Raw genomic sequence first — 13,033 nt, forward strand, 5'->3', positions numbered from 1 at the left:
GGTGTGACTAAGCGTGGCGTCACTCTATCCTGCATCTATGAATCTTGTGCAGAAGAAAAAGGGCTATTGGGTGATTTATGTTTACATTGATTTATGTAGAAGGTGCTTTTGTCCAAAGCGACGCTGGAGGGAGACGAACATCACATCCAAGGGCGTAACTCTGGCTGGAACATTGGGGGGGTTGAGGTCTCCACCCATTACGGGGGAAACATGATTATTGGGGGGGTTGTATTAGCTGGTTTTGATTTATTGGGGGGGCTACAACCCCCATAATTTACGCCCATGATCACATCACAGACATATGGCTGTCGAGGGTTCGACTCGGCATAAGTGCGGCTCAGCTGAGCTTCCAGTGAAGGACCAGCTACAGGTGTAAGCAGGATCTTCACAGCATCTACCAACAAAGCAAGAACCTAGATGTCACTGTTTTTTATTAAATAACATGTAGGTTAATTAACCTGTAAGTGAATATAATTTCATCTACATTATTTAATATTAAAGAATTAAGACAAAACAACAAAAATCCACTATTCTGATTAATTCCATTTTTAATGTAAAAGATTTTATGTATTCAGTTTACCATTAATTAATATTCAGAATCGTTACGGGTAAAGTAATTTCTAGATTACAAAATAGATGGGCCCACTTTACCAAACAAGGCACTCATTTTACCTGAAAAGACCGTCTGAATGGAAATACAGGACTTAAAATGTTTGAGAGCTTAAATCTATCAATTAAATCAATGATCTATTTAAATTTCAATCCAATAACATGACAAGGCTTGAAATACACTCACCTAAAGGATTATTAGGGACACCTGTTCAATTTCTCATTAATGCAATTATCTAATCAACCAATCACATGGCAGTTGCTTCAATGCATTTAGGGGTGTGGTCCTGGTCAAGACAATCTCCTGAACTCCAAACTGAATGTCAGAATGGGAAAGAAAGGTGATTTAAGCAATTTTGAGCGTGGCATGGTTGTTGGTGCCAGACGGGCCGGTCTGAGTATTTCACAATCTGCTCAGTTACTGGGATTTTCACGCACAACCATTTCTAGGGTTTACAAAGAATGGTGTGCAAAGTCAAAAACATCCAGTATGCGGCAGTCCTGTGGGCGAAAATGCCTTGTTGATGCTAGAGGTCAGAGGAGAATGGGCCGACTGATTCAAGCTGATAGAAGAGCAACTTTGACTGAAATAACCACTCGCTACAACCGAGGTATGCAGCAAAGCATTTGTGAAGCCACAACACGCACAACCTTGAGGCGGATGGGCTACAACAGCAGAAGACCCCACCGGGTACCACTCATCTCCACTACAAATAGGAAAAAGAGGCTACAATTTGCACGAGCTCATCAAAATTGGACAGTTGAAGACTGGAAAAATGTTGCCTGGTCTTATGAGTCTCGATTTCTGTTGAGACATTCAAATGGTAGAGTCAGAATTTGGCGTAAACAGAATGAGAACATGGATCCATCATGCCTTGTTACCACTGTGCAGGCTGGTGGTGGTGGTGTACAGTAATGGTGTGGGGGATGTTTTCTTGGCACACTTTAGGCCCCTTAGTGCCAATTGGGCATAGTTTAAATGCCACGGCCTACCTGAGCATTGTTTCTGACCATGTCCATCCCTTTATGACCACCATGTACCCATCCTCTGATGGCTACTTCCAGCAGGATAATGCACCATGTCACAAAGCTCGAATCATTTCAAATTGGTTTCTTGAACATGACAATGAGTTCACTGTACTTAAATGGCCCCCACAGTCACCAGATCTCAACCCAATAGAGCATCTTTGGGATGTGGTGGAACGGGAGCTTCGTGCCCTGGATGTGCATCCCACAAATCTCCATCAACTGCAAGATGCTATCCTATCAATATGGGCCAACATTTCTAAAGAATGCTTTCAGCACCTTGTTGAATCAATGCCACGTAGAATTAAGGCAGTTCTGAAGGCGAAAGGGGGTCAAACACCATATTAGTATGGTGTTCCTAATAATCCTTTAGGTGAGTGTATAATAATAATACAAAACTATGTTTAAAAATGCCTGACAGCCAGGCACTAAACAGTGTCAATCCATCACCGCCCCACCCCCCTTCACAGTGTTTTCCAGTTACAGTGTCTCCCTGTCATTGGGCTCTCATCATAGTGTCACCCTATCACAGTGTCAATCCGTCACAGGGCCCCCCCTTCACAGCGTTGCCCAGTTACAGTGTCTCCCTGTCATTATAGTTTCACCCTGTCACAGTGCCATCCTGTGCCCACAATCTGCAGGCCTGAATATAAAAATATGCCGTCATCTGCCTGGCCTGCATGCCATTTTATTACTTACTGTATCACCATGTCACAGCAACGTGTCACGGCCCGCTCCGTCCGATCCTAATGTGTGCCACGCCCACCTTGTTACCTCGTGTTCATCCCTGATTGTTCTCACCTGTTCTGTTTGCCTAGTCTTGTGGATTTAGTCCTCGTCTGAGTCAGTCTTCCCTAGAATTGTCATTGATGTTGTTTTGCGTCGTGTCAGATCCTGTCCTGTTCTGCCCGTCTGAGACCAATAAATCCTCGTTCGTTGGACTTCACGACTCCACTTGCATGCCGTACGAGACACAACGTGGCATGGCTCAGACAAAGAGAAGTGATCCAGTGGCAGCTCCAAGACAGAAGGGTTTTATTAAGAAAGCAGGGCTGGCATTCCCAAAACTAATCGATTTCAGTGAATAACAAGATTATGATGTAAGTAAGGAATGGTTGAGGTCTACGTGTGTTTCCACCAGGGGGCGTAGAAGCAGAGAGCTGTCAGAAGCTGCACGGTGCACTGAGGGCAAAATTCCGGTATGTTCCTCTTTCCAATTTATCCTGCACCAGACCAAGGAGGCTCATTATTTCAGCTCAGGCTATTGTTCATTATTGAGAATGTCCAAGGGGTTCATGACCACCTGCAAAATCAGTTTCCTGGATGGTGCTGTGTCAAATGCTGTTTTCTGTTTTAATTATCTGCCTTGGTTGGTCATGAGGGGTGATTCACCTTCCCAGTTCAAAAGATGCGACTGAACACAAAGCAGGTTTGATTGGTTAGCTCATTATGTAGCCTACCAGGGTTATTCAGAACTTAATTGATTTTGAATTGACTTGGGCCACATCCTGTAAGGTGTTGAATTGGAATGACAGGAAGAAAAATTAAATTAATTTAAATTCAATGCATCATACAACACAGGAATGTCAAAGTATAAATAATTACATAACTTATTTTCTTCCAGCATGGTAGATGTATATATTGACCTCATATATGTACTGGTGAGTATAACTTCATATTTGTATGACTGTATAAGATAATTGTGTAATTGTTTTAGCTTGTTCTAACAATATGCATTTGCTTTATGCCAGTCATACAAGTCCTTGTCAGGGAGCATTTATTTTACTGTTTATGTGTGTTACCATAAATAATAGCGACATGCACAGACCTTTCAAGGCAGGTGCTCGATCGGAGTGGGGAGGGGGTGGGGGCTTGGCCGATGGGTACGTTTTGCTGCTATTATCCTGTATTATTAAAGCTGCAGTTTCCCTATGCATACGAATTGATGTGAAATCAATTCCATTTGAATTCTACTTAATTATATTCGAAGTTGCGTTGCGATTCTGCACCGTGTTTTCAAGCAAGTTTATGAACTGAATTTGATTGTTAAGGTCATTCTACCCACTGCGCAAAGTGACGTCGGAATGACGTCTTTTATATGTCGTTTTTGGACGTCCAATTTTGGTCCACTGAAGGGGTTGTTTTGTAACGCCAGGCGACGTCTTTTTTTTGACGTCTAATGAACGTCTAGTGTTGACGTCCATGGGACCTCTGTGTTTGAGCTATTTATAGTCCACATGTGGTCGCTGTGGCCGTCTTTTCAACGTCAAACTTAGACTCATTTTAGACATTGTTTTTATACTGTTTCTATAGGCTCTGTAGTCCTATGTTACCAGAGGGTGCAGGACATGTTTTCTATAGGCCACCAGTTAATTTTTCAGTAGCTTTGTTTACACCTTTGTATGCATCTCCAGTTATCTGTGGCTGAGACAATCAAATGAAGTTATTGGAAAATGGTCTGGAACAGTATGCCACCTTCTGAAATGGGACTAGCTCATATTCCAATAACTTAATTTGACTGTCTCGGATAACTGGAGACGCATACAAAGTTGTAATGCATTTCCAGTTCAAACTACCTGTTCAGCCAAAAAGCTACAGGAAAATCAACTGGTTCAGAAAACATGCCCTCCACCCTCTGGAAACATGGGTAACAGTTATACACATAGGTTGACAAATAAATCACAACGCAAAACCCCCATTTAAACCTTTATTAAAAAATAATATTACTACTACTAATAATAATAATAAAACAAACAGGGCTGCTGGTTGTCATCCAAAACATTGTGAAGCTCTGAAATGTGTCTATATACCTGACCTAATACACTTTGTGACCCCTGGCCTTTAGTCCTTAAACCAAGCCAGACACAGTTCAGCACCATTGACACATAACATTGGTAATAAAGGAAGACATCAGGGCACAAAGTAAGGCCTATAAAGGAGGCCTATAAATTTAACTGATTTGGGAAAAGTGTGTGTGTGTGAGAGAGACACGGGCAGAGTGACAGTTGTCATCTGAACAGAGAACTTGGAACTGCAGCAGCATCATCATGGCACCAGTTAAAAGACATTCTAGAGATCCTACAACTTAAAACTGCTACAGGCTGCTCTGCACTACTCAGTTTTCACATGGTTTTCAGAACGAACATGGGGAACAACAATTCTGGTTCAAAGTCCTGTAGGCTGGGCTTATCAGTCCTGAGTGAATACTCCACCTCCATGTCTTTGAGGTGCATGCTTGAGGTGCTCTGAAACATGCATCTTGATGTACTCTTCAGTGGCGGCCTCATCAAATTTCAAGACTCCTTCTGCACAAGCAGAAAAAGACAAAAACTTATGTTCATTTAATGAATGATAAGTCACTGAGGGTAACATCATTCAACCTCGAATCCTCCGTGAACCCCGTCTACGGACTCTAGCTAGTTAGCCACGAGCTAGAACTCCTTGTCATGCTGCTAGCTAGCTTTCGACCTATCCTGTTGGCAACCCTAATAGTCATACGAATTCACAATTTGCAAGATACAAACAGTTTACATTTACATTAAATGACATGATCTCTCGTGGACAGTCAAAATACCATTGAAACTGAACCAAGAGTGCTGTACATAGCAGCAAGCTAAGGCAAAACAAATAAATCTGTGCCGTTAATACATGCTAACTTCTGTAACCACAGCAGTTTTGGGAATTTAAGAGAAAAACGCTAAACTAGCTAACACTGTACGTACAAACGGACATAGAATTTATTAGGCTGACCAAGCTTACCTTCAGTTTACAGGAAAACGATGGGTGGACTCAATATAGGGATTTAGGTAGTGAACTTGCGAAGCAGGCTGAAAATCCGTGCGGCCGTTTCCATTGCCTTGAACATGCCGTATCGCGCCAAAATGTCTGGCTTGTTGCCTCAGCCAATCAGAGTGGCGTTGACTGTTTGAATCTTTGCCTCTCTTGAGCGTCAACCAGGAATGGCTGTTATGGCGTCACTTTTAAGGGTAGATATAGGCAGGGCTGCAGATAACTGGTGCGCAAGTTTGCATTCACCTTTAAAAACGATACGTGCAGCAATCGATTGCTGTGACAGTGCAAATGCGTACGTATTTTATGTGCATTTGCGCTGATATGACAAGAAATTATTGTGCATTTTAACCTGTATATGCTAATTCGTACTTCATTTGTGGTATAGACGGACCAAATGCATATAAAATACGTACGCATTTGCACTGTCACAGCAATTGATTGCCGCACATATCGCTTTTAAAGGTGAATGCGTACTTGCGCACCAGTTTATCTGCAGCCCTGGATATATTTTCAGAACTCTAATTCCCACAAATTGCATTTCCTAATAAATAATCAGATATATGGATAAATACATATATGCATAAACAAATAAATTGATTAATTGAAATAAATAAACCAGTTAAAGAAAAACAAGAACAAAAAATCCCCGTACTGAATAAATCAATATGCTAAAACATAATAAATCATGTTTGTTTATAAATAATCTGTATTCACATAAAATTGTTGATAACAGCAATGTTGATATTTGTAAATAAAACTATATTTCCTGCACCTGTCATAGTCGTCCACATGACGTCCAAAAAATTACGTTTAAATGTTGAATGTCATATTGACGTACAAGCTGGGTCATGGATGGACGTTCAAATTGTGGACCTAGTTTGGACGTTGTATAGATGTCCAGAATTGGTCATGGACTGACGGACCCAATATAGACATGATCTGCACGTCTATCCGACGTCCAATGTTTAGTGGGTACAGTCAGTTCTGAGTGGTGCACAATCCTATTACGTACTGAAATGGCATACAGGTGTAACAACAACGAGCCTAGTTTGTGCTAATTTGTACTCGACTTCATAGTTTTATATTGCAATATTGACCTCTTATCATCAGCATTATTACGTTGTCCAAAAAATTTGTTTTTGTCATCTATTTTGGACGATTTCTCGGTCTGTGACAGGACAGCCGGCAAAAGTTCTAAAAAAAACGACGTACAAAATAACGAGTGGGTCAGAGCCCTAATAAATCCACGAACGAGATGTGGAACTACTTCAGTTACGAAGTTTTTCGGGAAATGCGTGCTAATTAACGATCGATATTAAGTACTAGATAATGAACTACTTAGCGTTACAAAGCTTTCGGAAAAGGTACCCCAAAACAACAAAGGGGAAACCAGAAAATAAATGGACCACGAGGGGTCAGAACTAAACTGCGGTAAATATCAGAAACAGAACCGCAAATAAACCTACAATGGGAACCAGGCAACACCACGAGCAGAACTTTGAAAGTAACAACACGCGGTAACACAAACGCAATGACTGACTACGGAACAGAGCAAGGCAGGCACTTAAATACACACAGAAAGCCGGGGCAAACAAGGAACAGGTGTAAGACACCTAAGCAATCAACTGAGGCACAGCAACCACAAGAAACAGCTTGAAGCAGTAACATTAAATGAACACAGAAGATACGTGGCAAACACTGAAACTAGGAACACTAATCATGCACTAGGAATTACTACACTAGTAAACTTTACCTGGAACAAAAATACAAACAGGAGCAGAAGTGAACTAAGCACACACAAGGAAGACCAAGGACAAGAGAGAAGATAACAAGACTAGGGACACAAAGAAATAAATAAAATGAAGCAGATGAGATTTGGCTCTGACCAGCTCTGAAGCCATGCCTGGAGGATACAGCTACCAACCCAACCCAATGAGCCACACAGGAGCCCCGGAAAACTACAGGACACACTGGGGCTAAAGGGTTACAAGACAGAGGAGGGAACAGGATGGCCAGCAACACCTACTGGCCAAACAGGGACGGAACACAAGGATGGAACAGGATGGCCAGCAACACCTACTGGCCAAACAGGGACGGAACACAAGGATGGAACAGGATGGCCAGCAACACCTACTGGCCAAACAGGGATGGAACACAAGGATGGAACAGGATGGCCAGCAACACCTACTGGCCAAACAGGGACGGAACACAAGGAGGGAACAGGATGGCCAGCAACACCTACTGGCCAAACAGGTACGGAACACAAGGAGGGAACAGGATGGCCAGCAACACCTACTGGCCAAACAGGTACGGAACACAAGGAGGGAACAGGATGGCCAGCAACACTTACTGGCCAAACAGGGACGGAACACAAGGGACAGAGACAGATGGTGCCAACCTTGACACACCATGTGTTTAATCATTTTGGTGATACGCTCTTTATGTTTGTGGCAATTTATTAAGCATTTAAGTATATCATGAATGTTATGGTGTTCCAAGGATAGTGAGGGTTTTATTTTGTGAGGTAATTTTTGAACATTAAATCATCATTTAATACTGCTGTCATATCAGTACAGTGAGTTCTTGGGGAAACTCATTTCATTGCTACATCTACCTCTGTTTGTTGTACTGCTGTGCATTTAATAAACTTTGATTTGATTGGATATAAGTTTATGTGATGATATGCCAATGGGCTTTTTACATTTGCACTGTGTGCTGCAGCACTTAATCTACCACACAGAACATAAACAATAGTTGTTTTACATGCATTTATTTTTCACGTGATGGAAAATATGAGAGTATGAATCATATCATGGTCTGTTTTGATGAAATAACTTATACACTTCTATAAACTGAAGTGCATTTTGTGAGTTACTTAAAGTATAGGAATGTTCCGCTTCTTGGTTTATGAATCAACGAGAATCAGACGCCCTGATGCTGCTCACTTATGGTGACAGAGACACATGCAGCTACTGTGGGTCCCTCCTCCCAGGAATGACATTGACAAAGTATGATAGCCGGCTGACTGCCCCGGCATCCTGTCACTGCAGCATGCATGTAGCCCCACGCAGTCCCCACGCAGCCCCCACGCAGCTTGGGAGAAGCATGACCCCCATGTGGCCCTGGAGACATGCAGCTCCCACCCTACATGGCCAGAGAGACACATGGCCCTCATCCGGCCCTCACGCGGCCCAGGAGACACGCAGCCCCCACACGGCTTGGGAGACGCGCAGTCCAGGAGACACATGGCCCCCATGCAGTCTGGGAGACATGCGACCTCAGGAGATACGCAGCCTCCACGTGGTCCAAGAGACAGGCGGCTCCCATGCAGCCCGGGAGACATGCAACCTCCATACCGCCGGGAGACTTGCAGCATAGGAGACTCGCAACCCAGGAGACATGCAGCCCCCATGCCGCTTGGGAGACACGTTGAATAGGAGACTCGCAACCCAGGAGACATGCAGCCCCCATGCCGCTTGGGAGACATGCAGCATAGGAGACTCGCAACCCAGGAGACATGCAACCTCCATGCTGCCGGGAGACACGCAGCATAGGAGACTCGCAACCCAGGAGACATGCAGCCCCCATGCCGCTTGGGAGACACGCAGCATAGGAGACTCGCAACCCAGGAGACATGCAGCCCCCATGCCGCTTGGGAGACACGCAGCATAGGAGACTCGCAACCCAGGAGACATGCAGCCCCCATGCCGCTTGGGAGACACGCAGCATAGGAGACTCGCAACCCAGGAGACATGCAGCCCCCATGCCGCTTGGGAGACACGCAGCATAGGAGACTCGCAACCCAGGAGACATGCAGCCCCCATGCCGCTTGGGAGACATACAGTCCCCCTCACAGGATAATGGATAATGAAAGAGAGATTCACACAGAATAACAGCACAATAGAAAATGCGAGACCCCAGCAGCTCTTCATGCAGCTTTACAGTTATGCCTAACCTTACACTGGATAATGAAAGAGAGATTCACACAGAATAACAGCACAATAGAAAATGCGAGACCCCAGCAGCTCTTCATGCAGCTTTACAGTTATGCCTAACCTTACACTGGATAATGAAAGAGAGATTCACACAGAATAACAGCACAATAGAAAATGATCCCAGCACCTCTTCATTTACTCATGTATTTTCTACGCATTTTCAAATGGAACAGAATGACTTTGTCCAAACAGGGCTTTGCACAATATGACCACTAGGGGGCAAACATAAGCTACTGTGAGCTGCTGCTAACGACACATTATTCACTGCCACTGTGCAGTAAAGAAATGCTTGACAGCAGCTACCGAATCAGGATGTGCCGCTGAGGCACTGCGATTGGTCCAGTTGGGATGTGCACCTTCTCTGAGACACATGGCATGACCGGGGCAGGAGGCGTAATCAATGTCAGACAGTGTGAAGGCGGCCTGCATCAGCGCAGGGGAGGGAGCCTGTGTGGGCCGGGCCAGATACCGGTGACCTGTGTGTGGCAGGTACCACAGGCCAGCCATTACCATCATTATCCTGCAGAAATGCGTAATACCTAATTATGCATGCTGTTGAAAGATCATTAAAGTGCTCACTGGCCTTGATTAGGGTCATGTGACCTGTTACATAGCGTGTGCGTATTTGTGAGCGTCTTTGTATGAGTGTGTGTATCCATGTGTTTATCTGGGTGTCTCTGTGTCCGTGTCTGTGTGTGTGCATTTGTGTGTTTGTCGCTGTGTGTATCTGTCTCTCTGCGTGTCCGTATGTGTGTGTTTAGTCACCTCCTGCCCGTAGCTGGCGCCCTTTCCTTCAACCCCCCCGGCAGCACATCCTGCTTCTCTGAGCCGTGGGGAGAGGGCTGCATCTCTGAGGGCTGATTCAGGGACATGGCTGCGTGAAGCAGTGTCTTCCTCCAAAGAGGAAATATCCAAGACACTGAAAAAAATGATCAATACATTACACATGTGAAATGCTCCAAGGTATCAAAAGATTATCTGCAATGAGCTTCTGAAGACACTAAAGGGGGTGTACAGTGCCTCTGTGGAGTACTGCATGTGCGTGTTTGTGTGTGTGAGAGTGTGTGCATGTGCATGTGCGTGTGAGTGTGTGCATGTGCGTGTGTGTGTGAGTGTGTGCATGTGCGTGTGCTGTGTGAGTGTGAGTGTGTGCATGTGCATGTGCGTGTGCTGTGTGAGTGTGTGCATGTGCATGTGCGTGTGCTGTGTGAGTGTGCGCTGTGTGTTTGTTCCAAGGCTGCCAGATGTTAAGACAGTTGTTGCTTCCTCATCTTCCTCATCCATTCTTTTGGTTCCTGCACAGACTGAGCACATTTTGAATGTGGGCTGTCAAACAGTTCCTGCCAACTTTTTTCTCATGTTTATCTAATAACATGCAGAAAAAGTCTTAAAATGGGATTATAAAACCAGTGAACTTTTTTTAAATCAAGAATACCCATTTTAAGAATTAATAAATTCTTATACATTACTGCTGTTTGCATGAGATTCCTCTGCTTGTAAATTAAACCCAGGTCACAGCTTCAGAAAGACCTTCAGCAAATGTCAAACTACCATTTGTGGAACATTCACAACATCCCACAAATGTCATGTGAGCAAGAACTTCCTCAGCAAATCCTGACTGTTGGAAGGCATGTCTGGAATATTGGTCAGCATGTTTGGTCTGCATCAGAAGGCACACTAGGTTCATGTTGGTTGGCATGCTTGGTCCATATCAGAAGGCACACTTGGTCCATGTTGGACAGCATGCTTGGTCCATGTCAGAAACCACACTTGGTCCCTGTCAGTTGGCTTCCTAGGTCCATGTTAGTCGGCACACTTAGTCCATGTAAGAATGCATGCTTGGTCTATGTTGGTAAACATATTTGGTCTATGTCGTTCAGCACACTTAGTCCATATCAGACAGCATGCTAGGTCCATGTCGGTCAGCACGCTTGGTTCATGTCAGAAGGCACACTTGGTCCATATCAGCCGACATGCTTGGTCCATGTCAGAAGGCAGTCTTAGTCCCTGTCAGTTGGCATGCTTGTTCCATCTCAGAAGCCACGCTTGGTCCCTATTGGTTGGCACGCTAGGTCCCTGTCAGAAGGCATGCTTATTCAATGTCAGAAAGCATGCTTAGTCCATGTCAGTCAACATGCTTGATCCATGTCAGAAGACATGCTTGGTCCAAGTCGATTGGCATGCTTGTTCCATCTCAGAAGGCATGCTTAATCCATGTCAGCCGACATGCTTGGTCCATGTCACAAGGCACACTTATTCCATTTAAGAAGGCATGCTTGGTCCATGTCCAAAGCCACACTTGGTCCCTGTTGGTTGGCGTGCTAGGTCCATGTAAGAAGGCATGTTTAGTCCATGTCAGTCAACATACTTGGTCCATGTCAGAAGGCATGTTTGGTTTATGTCGGACGGTACACCTCGTCCATGTTGGTCGGTATGCTTGGTCCACGTCAGAAGGCAGGCTTGGTCCATGTTGCTTGGCACGCTTGGTCCATGTCTGTTGGCACGCTTAGCCCATGTCAGTTGGCACGCTTGATCCATGTCAGAAGGCAGGCATCATACATTTTGGACACCACACTTAGTCCATGACAGAAGTCATGCTTGGTCCATGTCAGAAGGCATGCTTGGTCCATGTCAGTTGGCATGCATCGTCTATGTCAGATGGAACGCTTGATCCATGTTGGATGGCATTCTTTGTCCGTGTAAGACAGTATGCTTCATCCATTTTGGACAGCACATTTTTTCCATGTCAGACAGCATGCTTGGTCCATGTTACATGGCACGCTTTATCCATTTTGGACAGAACACTTACCGCGAGTGGCCAACCAGCAATAGTAGGGACTGGGAACTGAATGTGTTGTGTGCAGTCTTTGTGAACCTATTCATCAGTTTTCGATAAGAGCTTATTGAGTTAGGCCTGCAGTTCCTGTCCCAAAGTGCACAGGGGACAGAGGAGGCTTTCTGCTTTGGCAAGATGCCTGTCCATCACACTAGTGTGAGGATTCTTCTCCAGGATCTCCTGGCAGCAGTTATCTGAAAAGCAGCTTTTGCTGGGCTTATGCTGTAAAAATCTGACCTCACAATGCTAGAACTGCCCCAGGGACAAGTTGGCAGTCACATGTGTTTGTCCAGCCCACAGCATGTGATGTGGGGGTGGGGGGGTTGCCTGAATGAAGCTGATCAGCAGGGACACAGCCTGTGATGTACAGTCATTAATCACACACATTAATGTGTTCCTTTGTTAACTGGTACCAAGTGACATACATTATTCTTCTTCTACTTGGAAGACCGCTGAAGATGGTGTGACATCTGGAGAGCAGAGGATCCTGGGTAAGCTGTTTGTCTGGCCTGGAGGGGGCTGCAGGTAGCTGAAGCCCTTGAAGTAACCTCAGAGTGACATTAGTAGTGGGTAAAAGTAAGGTAAGGATGATAACGGCTCACCTGTGAAGAAAGTAAGGAGTCACATGTTCAGTTCTTGATGCCAGATGAGCAGAAGTGTTTTGTATTATATGGAGGACGAGCAGCGGATTATATGTGTGCTGCTCTGTATGAAGTCTGTGAGTCTTACAACCGCATCTGATATGTGGAATAAATGTCTTTCATTAGTTCTCTTT

At 44.6% G+C, this 13,033-nt stretch overlaps 1 long non-coding RNA gene across 1 annotated transcript; it reads right to left on the bottom strand.

Moving 5' to 3' along the window:
- Positions 1–4,329: 4,329 nt before the first annotated feature.
- Positions 4,330–5,919, bottom strand: LOC140593539 (uncharacterized). Its single transcript, XR_011993937.1, has 2 exons — positions 5,395–5,919; positions 4,330–4,940 (listed from the first exon to the last, which is right to left on the bottom strand). It is a non-coding gene; the product is annotated as an uncharacterized lncRNA (long non-coding RNA).
- Positions 5,920–13,033: the final 7,114 nt, after the last annotated feature.

The sequence above is a fragment of the Paramormyrops kingsleyae genome, chromosome 12 (assembly GCF_048594095.1).
Source record: "Paramormyrops kingsleyae isolate MSU_618 chromosome 12, PKINGS_0.4, whole genome shotgun sequence".
NCBI classification, from domain to species: Eukaryota; Metazoa; Chordata; class Actinopteri; order Osteoglossiformes; family Mormyridae; genus Paramormyrops; species Paramormyrops kingsleyae.